This window comes from Crocuta crocuta, unplaced genomic scaffold, assembly GCF_008692635.1.
Source record: "Crocuta crocuta isolate KB4526 unplaced genomic scaffold, BGI_CrCroc_1.0 scaffold305, whole genome shotgun sequence".
In the NCBI taxonomy this organism is placed as follows: domain Eukaryota; kingdom Metazoa; phylum Chordata; class Mammalia; order Carnivora; family Hyaenidae; genus Crocuta; species Crocuta crocuta.
Window position 1 is genome coordinate 1,580,876 of NW_027529463.1, and position 9,367 is coordinate 1,590,242.

The following is a 9,367-nucleotide window of genomic DNA, read 5'->3' on the forward strand; positions in this document are numbered from 1 at the left end:
CATCCCCTCCCTTCATAGTTTCCTTGATTTTGTTACTACTTAAAGGTAATTATTTTGAATTTTAAACTACTTTGTGATGTCAAAGCAGTGATAGCTTTTGATGCATTCTTTTTAGATATTTACTTTCTGTTAAAGTAGGCAAAACTTCTAGTTCTTTTCTTTCTTTTCTCTTCTTTCTTTTTCTTACCTTTTTTTTTTTTTTCTCACTTTTCCAACGACTATTTATCATTGGCTAAGTTATGATTCAGGATCCCATGGTGGGGATCACCATGTACCCAGGTCCCCTTTCACCACCCTGTTCAGATCATCCCAGGAAATGTGCCTTCTGCCCATTGGTGGTCCCGGGCTGACACACAGGATATGGGGCAGAGGGACTTGTCCACATACTGGTACCATTCCCATAGGGGGACAACACCACCCTCTTAGCGGTCATTCCCTTCTCACAGTGGTGAAAGTCCATGTAGGAACTGGCAGCAGTTCCTAGTCTGGTTCTAGCTGGGGAAGTGGCTGTCAAAAGGGGCAGTCTGTAGTTCTTGATTTTGGTCTTGATGTCTTCTGCCATGGTACTGACTCTTAAAGAAGCACCCTCAACATAGATGGAAATTTTACTTCTTTTTCATTCCCCTTATGATTCACATATCAGCCCAATATAGTTATAACTCAGTTTTTAAAATCTGTAGTTAGAATTATTATTATGACTATGCAAAAGCCCTTTCCATTGCTGAGCTAAATGGATGTAGGTTCTTTATCTACACTTAAAATTTTTTCCTGGAGTTCATTCCTTTATTCTTTACCTTATTTTGTTTCTTTGAACCAGGGGTTAAGTTTTCTACCCCTTCCAATAGTTCTGCAAAGTTTCTCAATAGATGTTCTACTATTTAAACCTATCAAATAATCTTTCATTTCCTTTTTTTTTTTTAATGTCAGATTTTTCTCTTGAAACCATCCATCCTCTTCTAATCTGAACAAATTGCTATCTAGGCTTGCCCTTGACTGTGGAATTTCTTTCATATATCTCTCATGTTTGACCTCAATTTCTCAGGACTCATGTTTTTTTCTTCTTCATTTAGTCACACATTTTAGAAGAGAAATTTTTCCAAAAGCCTCATGAAAAGGAATAAAAAGGAAGTAATTTTGAGTCTTTGAATATTTGAAAGTCCTTATTTTTACCTTATTTTACCTGATTGATATTTTGATTGCTTCTAGAATTTAGAATTAAGAATCTTTTTTCACAAAGAATCTGGAAGGCATAGTCTTTGTCTTCTAGCATTTAATTTTGTAGTTGAGTAATCCATTTCCAGTCTTTTTAAGTAGTTTTATTTTTTTAAAAATCTGGAAGCTGTTAGGATCTTCTTTCTCTCTCTCTTTGAGATTTCATAATTAAATGAGCTGGTGTAAGTCCCTCTGCTCTTGTTAATTTCTTGAATATTCCATTGGTCCTTTCTGCGTAGAGATTATTTTCCTCATTCTGGGAAATATTCCTCTCCATCTTTTACTCTTCAGGGCGGGGGATAATTTTCTCCCCATTCTCTTCTTTATTAATTCTTTTTGGAATAGGTACTTGCTGAATGTACAACATCTTGGATCAATTTTCCAATTTGCTTTTTTTGCTTTTTTATTTACCATCATTTTTGGCTTTTAAATTCTATTTTCTAGGAGATTTTCTTGACTGTATGTCTTAACCCATTTATTGAATATTTTGTTTGGGTATTATTTAAAATTTCAAAGAATACTTTTTTCTTTTGCTTTCTGATTATTCCTGTTTTTATAAATAGTCCCAATCTTGTTCCACTAAATTAAAATCATGATTCCTTCAATATTTTCTTTTTTTCCCCCCTGCATCATCTTAGCTTTCTCTGAAGTGCACTTTACAGTTTGTTTTGGCCATTGTTTTCAATATTTCAGACTGTCCTTTGACATTCTCTGATGATCAATATAAATTCAAAATGAAACACTAATAAAGGGATTGGAAGCTCTTTGTGTTGGAACAGATTTATCCATTGGACTGGTGGGCCTGTGTAATTTTTGTTGAGTGGTTTAGCGTTCCTAGAGAAAGATCCTCCAAGCTCCTGCTCTGAAGTTGTAAGTGTCATACTTGGCATTTGGAGGATGGATAGATCCAGGAACTTTTTCTCTCACAACTGAGTATGTAGATTTTTACTAAGTTCTGTCTTACTCTTCCCCCATCATTACCCAGAAATTAAGTTCAATATCTTACTTCAGAATTACTTTGGGTCTTGTTTTCTGACTCTCAAACAATTTAGGTTCAGTTTCTCTTGGAAAAAAAAATTATTATCTTCAGTGTACTTGAGAGGTAGTGACCTAAATGCACAGAGAGGGGGCAAACTGGGAGTCTTACTGCTTCTTTTAAAGATTTAGAAATACTCCTGCTGTCTTTAAACCCTTGACATGCTGGCCTTAAGAGATGCCTGACATCTCCAGTTAGTGAGACTCTCAGAGGATCTGAACAACAAACTGGATTATTTTGCATCAGAATTCTTTGGCATGAGCACATGGGTTTGAACTCTCTCCTTTCCTCTAAGTCATGTTCCATTACTTCATCTGCTTTCTGAATTTATAATCTGTTATGGATGGAATTGCAGATATCTTCTGTTTCCTATTTTCATTAAAGATGGAATTTGTGCTTCCATTTCTTATTCTCTTTGATTATTGGAGGGTATTTTTTAAATTTTTTCTTTCTTTTTTTTTTCCAGGAATAGAATTCAATGATTCATCACTTACATATAACACCCAGTGCTCATCCCCAAAAGTGCCCTCCTTAATGTCCATCACCCATTTAGCCCATCCTCCACCCAACACTCCTCCAACAACCCTGTTTGTTCTCAATATTTAAGAGTCTCATATGGTTTGTCTTCTTTTCTATTTTTATTTTATTTTTGCTTCCCTTCCCCTATGCTCATCTGTTTTGTTTCTCAAATTCAACATATGAATGACATTATATCATATTTGTCTTTCTCTGACTGACTTATTTTGCTTGGCATAATACACGTTGTTGCTAGTGGTTAAGATTTCCTTATTTTTGATCAACAAGTAATACTCCATTGTATACCACATTTTCTTTTTCCATTCATCAGTCAATGGACATTTGGCCTCTTCCTATAGTTTGGCTATTGTCAATAGTGCTGCTATAACCATTGGGGTGCATATGCCCTTTCAAATCAGCATTTGGTGTATCCTTTGGATAAATACCTAGTAGTGTAATTTCTGGGTTATAAAGTAGTTCTATTTTTAACTTTTTGAGTAATCTGTAGAAGAGTATTTTTATAAGAAGAATTAAGAAGAGTTTTCTTTATATAACCATCCAATTTTAAATATTTTCCTTTGTTCTTCATCTTTGTTTTGCAATTCCCTCTTAATATCATCTGTTTTTTAGTCTTTTATTTTTTCTTACCTTAAGTGCTACATTATTTAAAATGATATCACCTGTCTGTTGATGAAATAAACATTTTCTCAATATAGGGTTACTGCTCACTGCTAAATAAATGTGGTTTTTTTCCCCACAGAAAGGTGGTCTCAGTTTGTCTGCCATCTTCTCCTAAACACCTTTCCCAAATCTTTAAAACTGGGGTAGGTTTCATTTCCGTATGTAACTTTAATACCACTGTGGCATTTACCATATTATATTGAAATGACTGGTTTACTTGTCTTCTCTAAAATATCATCAAGAGTAGGGACTGCATCTCATTCATTACCATATCCCCAGTGCTCAGCTCAATTACCTCAAATATAGTAGGCATTTGGGAAATATTTGTTAAATTAATGAGTGTTAAAATGCATAGACTACTTGCATTTTAGTAGTCTAAATGCATACACTAATTTTCATTAGTGTAAGATGGTTAGTTCATTAGGCTTATTATTATTATTTTGATCATTATAGGAAATAGTGAAATCTAAAAATTTTAAGATCAGGCCTCAGCACTAATTATCCTTTTATTATTTCACTGCAATTAGTGAAAATGCAACTTCTTGAATGTTCAAATAATGCCTTTGAATAATTCTATTAATACTTTTTTGTGGTTCTTATTGCAGTTTTGTTAGCCTAAGTTGTTTTAACTTTCAAAAATTTTGCCTTTCAAGTCTTAATTCTAGTGCATTTTTAGGATTTCTGTCTAGTGCATGCTTTTTTTCCTTGCTGTGAACTTTATAAGAGAAAGGAGGCAGACATTATAATATAGTTTTTCATACTGAGATAAACAAAGAACTGTGGGTGGTAAGATTTATATGCATGAAATACTTATGCTAGAATGAGGAATCCTTCACACTATCATATAATTGTGATTATCTCTCTCAGAGTAGTTCTTGGCTTACAAAGCAAAATGCTACCCTAGGCTAAACTTCAAAGTAGGTAGAAGCTTCAAAGAGAAGCCTCTGCTAAATCTCTATTTAGCAGAAACAAAAAAATAGAAATAAAAACAAAACAGAGAGAGAAGTTTCAAAGGTAAGAAACATAACTAATGATGTAGAATTAGCCTTTAGAAGTTTTACTAAGAAAATTTTGGAAAGTCAATAAAATAATACAACAGCAACACATTGGAAAGGAGCATCAAATAATCAGCCACTCATATCATAAATGCTTTGTGGCTGAAAAAATAAAGGTAGTGTTATGTCTCTTTAACAGTATGAAGAACTTAACATTTAGCTGAACTTTTGAGACGAAAACACAATACAATGCACCATGCTCAAAATAAACAACTATGAACATGGCCCAGATACAGTACTTTTATGTTTTCACTGATGGAAATCATTTCTGAGATGTCCAAAAAGATTTTTAAATGCATTTATTTAAGCAGCTGAAATATCTATTTTTGATGTTATCAGCATGTGGGCAGGTTGTCTCTTGAATATGCTTGATTAAAAAGTGATTTGGCTTGGCTCAGTGTTTTGCTCATCAAAGGAATAAAGCATTACTGGAGATTTTCACAAATAATCTTTTTAAATACCATGAATACCGTTAGCTATGTCCCTAAAATACTGTTTCCCAGTTCCCCTTTGAATACTTATGTACCTATGCCATAATAGTAAAATAACAAGAAGTCTGAGATTTATTTAGGTTTAACACCCAATAAAAAGGAAAGGGGACAGTATGCACTTCATAAAGTTAATTTCTAATGATTGTCTTTATTATACATGTATATATGCTTATTAATGAACATTTATCAAAAATAAACAAACAAAAATAACTGCAATTTAATCCATACAACCATTCTTAGCATCTCAGCATATTTTCTTCAAACCATTCTTTTTTATGGTATTATTTATGATAAACTTCTTTCCATTATAAACAACAATTTATAACTATGATGAATAATAAAGAGAAGAACAATAGAGAAAGATCATGAAAAATTGATCAGGAAAGGGAAGTAAAAACATTTGTGTCAGCTACTTTCCAAATACTGAACTTGCTTTCTAATCTTGCTTTCTAATCATAGAAAACTGCCATGAACACACAGACCCAGAAGCTTTGAAAGTACTGGGCAATAACACTTGCAGGATTTAAATGCAGCACAATGTTATTTGCACTTCTTTTCCATAAAAATAAAATAAAAAGCCTCATAAAATAAAATGCATATTTGGAACATCGTTTACTGGTTCTGCCTTATGTACAAGATGTCATGCAGGTGAAATTGTGTCAAAATCCATGGACATTTTTTAATCCACACATAGTGCTTGACCCAAAGGAGACTCTTAAAAAATATTCTTTTAGGGAAACTGATGATATTTTTAACTGCAAAAGACTGTGCAAATAATACAACAGGTGGTCTATACTCAAAAATATTGTATAACATTATTGGGAAGGTGAGTCAACACACAAAATGTGAAATGTGAAAATGGGAATGTTAGAGGAGTTCCAAGAAGACAGTGGCCAGTGGTGCATGGAGTGTGAGATACATTCATGGAGAAAGAAAGATATGAGATGAGCCTCAAAGCTAAGTTGAATTTAAATTCTTTGGCTTAGTGAATTAAAGAAGGAGAGATGTCACAGATGGAACAATAGTAGGAGCAGCAGTTGAGAGAAGATATTGGCCACGGCATATCTGGAAAATAGTGTGAAATTGGAAGACTAACAGAAGAATGGTATCCTGAATGCTCAGGTTTAAGGATAAAGCTATAAGACAGTGGTCATGGAATAATTAGACAACAAATAAGAAGCTATTACTGATAAAATTAAAAAATGTAAAGTTGTATACCATGTATATGGGAATATAATTGGCATGTTAAGAGCATAGGGAAAAAATGAGTGTAGAGGCAATGCACCTTTATGTTATTTCTCATTAGCTCTTTAAAATTTGGTGAGGGGTGATCCTCCCTGTTTCTATAACTCTAGTAGTGTCATGTTTCTCTTATGGTCACTTTAAGTTGCAAATACTTTCTAAACCAGAAATTACTGTGTGCTTGTCTTTTGTAGTAGTCAAAAATTTTAAGTTCATTCAATGTACAAGCTATCCACTTCTCTTATTTAGGCTTTTAAAGAAGTGAGAGGTGTGATTACCTTTTTCTCTGTCATTCATCTCCTTACCCTTTTATTGATTGCTGTTTCTGACTCTTCTGGGGGAAGTGTGGAGGTGTAAGGCAGCAAGGGAGGGAGGAGAACAGAAAACAATTTATTTGACTAGGATTATCCTAAACTCTTGGTTTCTGGGTCTGCCCGGCATGTCGGTAGAGCTGACTCTTTTGAGGGTGCTTTGTGTATCCTTACTAAGTCTTCTTACCTGTGCTTTCCTTGGATTAGGTGATATATTCTCCTCTTGCAGGTTGTATATACCTTCCTCATGCCTTGAGAATCTTGTGATACCTTTAGCTTATCTCTACTGAGAACTTCTTCCCAGTGCCCCACTCTCTCCCCGTGCCCTGAAATGAACTTGATAGGCAAGGCCTAAATGAACTCTACATCTGTTTTCTATTTGCCTGACCCACAACTGGATGTGGGGACCCTAACACAGCCTTTGCCCCTATAGATTCTAGAAATGCAGGCTGAGTTCGGGCAGCCCTCTCTCCCTCAGATCATCTCTTAAAATATAGACCATCTCATCTTTCTTCAATTTTCTGGACAACACACCAGACAGCAGTTTCATTTGTTTCTCTAACTGGAGGTGAGAAATAATGAGCCCTTTAAAAGGTCTCTTTGAAGTCCCTTTTACGAGGTTTGAGGTGCAGATGAAGAGCCTTTCTCCACTAATGGACATGGATCTCACAGCCCAGCTATTCTCAAAAAATTCTCATCTTAAAAGATTCTTTCTCTCAATATGAATATGAGGTTGAAGAGTTATTAAACCGATTTTGATACTTTTCTCTAAAAGTTTCCATCTTGATTTGACACCTCACTTGGTGAGGATTTCCTTTTTAAGGATTTGGCTAAAACTTTCATTTTACATTCTCTTCTGGAAGCATCTAACAGAGGACCTCACAGTTTATGAGACCAGAAAGAATTTTTCTGTGGAAATGAACAGAGAAATTTCATGGAATTCAAGAAGAGAGCATTTGAAAAATGGAAGATTGTTCCACAGTAGGAAAGGCATCTGGAACCCAAGAAAGGGAAGGACTGAGATGAACCCATTTTCTTGGGTAACAAAAAGGTTATTGGTGATCTGCGCAAGAATAGTTCCTGCCAAAGGTTAAATTCTCTGTGGTTTAGGAAAGAGAGGAAAGTAACGGAATGGAGTCCACAAGTGTAAGAAAACAAGCTATACATTTCAGAGTTTCAGAAACTTTCAGACTTCAGAGCTGACAAAGAGAAATGTTGGAAATTCTTTTCAGACATAAGTGGGTAAGTAGTGGTTCAGCATATCAGAGACAGAAGTGGTTATGGAAAAGAAGAGGTAAGTAGGTTCAACAAGCCTGGAGGGGATGAATCTAGAGTTGAGTTAATGATTAGTCTTGAGCAGGAGACTCTTACAAGTGTACCAGGAGGAAAGAAATTGTTTGTGTGCAGAGCAAATGTGAAGATTTGGTATTTGAAAGCCAAGGCTTGATGGCTTCTAATTTCTCTGCTTAATCACAAAGTCCTCGAATGTTTTTTGTTTTTTGTTTTGGAATTGACAAAAATAAAGTAAACCTGAATAGCAGAAGGCCTTTAACTAATTTTCATATCTGGATTTGACATGACAGGAGAGAACACATTCAGAGGAAAATTACGAAACATATAAATATAAATATGGGGTTGTGTTGATTAATAATTTTAATTAGGGCTTACTATGCCCAAGAACATGTGCTAAGCACTTTACAAACATACATCCAATTCTCCATCTCCACTCACCTCGACTGTAGCTGATTTCAAATCCACTTTTGTTCCTATAAATCATTCTCCCTTCAGCAGTAAAAGTGGGTTTTTAAAAAATACAAACCAGGGCCTGCCCCACTTGAGCTCTGGCATGGTTTCCAAGTGCCTGGAGATATGTCCTGCATCTTCTTTTTCTGTCCCTTCAACCTTACTTTTCCTTTGTTGTGTATTATACTGTTTTCGAGTTATTGTAAATAAGCCTGTTTTTATTTCACTTATGTTTTCTAATAGTTTTTACAAGGGATGTAAAAAAGCTATTGAGTTTTACTTGGGACAATTTATTAATTGTCTAATAATACTTCAAAATATTATTTAGGTTAAATCCTTTGCAACACACCTATAGAATGAATGCACTAAAACAAATGAAATTTTCCTCAATCCCCAAACTCCTTTATCATATAACTTGAAACCTTATTTTGGTTTCAGTAAAAAAAGAAAGATCTCAAATGTTGTATTCTCATTTCTATGTAGGGATAGCAGCAGCCAATACATGGCAACAAGAATTATGGGAAAATGTCAACATCCAGCTTTCCATTCCTTTATTCATTCAGACCTCTCCCTATGGCTCCATTTTGTTTTATACAGCTCTCTCTGAATGAAAATTCAAATATACATATCTGAATATGTATTGGGCATAATATCAAGATAAATTTTCTGTTATTTGTCATAGTGGTGCTTTTTGTAGCACCACACTTAGCCTTATTTCATATTTAATGAACTCATAAATTTAGGGTAATTTCACTAAGCCATTAATTAAAATTTTCTATGAAGAGAAAACATGGCTCATGAGGTTTTAGCATGGCCTTCTTTCCTTCCTTCCTTTCTTCCTTCCTTCCTACCACTAAACTAAAAAGAACTTGCCTGAAACCAATATTGCACTGTATGTTAATTAACTAGAACTTAAAGAAAAATTAAAAAAAGAATTTATCTGGATATCCTTAAATCTTAAGATTACCCAGAACAAATAAACAAAGAAGATGAAAAAGACGTGGTTTGGTTTTGTATTCTAGTAATTAAAACAAGGATAGATAAAACTGAAAATAATTTCTACTTAAATATTCTGAGAGA

The 9,367-nt window shown here is 34.3% G+C and overlaps 1 pseudogene; it reads right to left on the reverse strand.

Moving 5' to 3' along the window:
* Positions 1-299: 299 nt before the first annotated feature.
* LOC144228867 (cytochrome c oxidase subunit 6B1 pseudogene) lies at positions 300-562 on the reverse strand (annotated as a pseudogene).
* Positions 563-9,367: the final 8,805 nt, after the last annotated feature.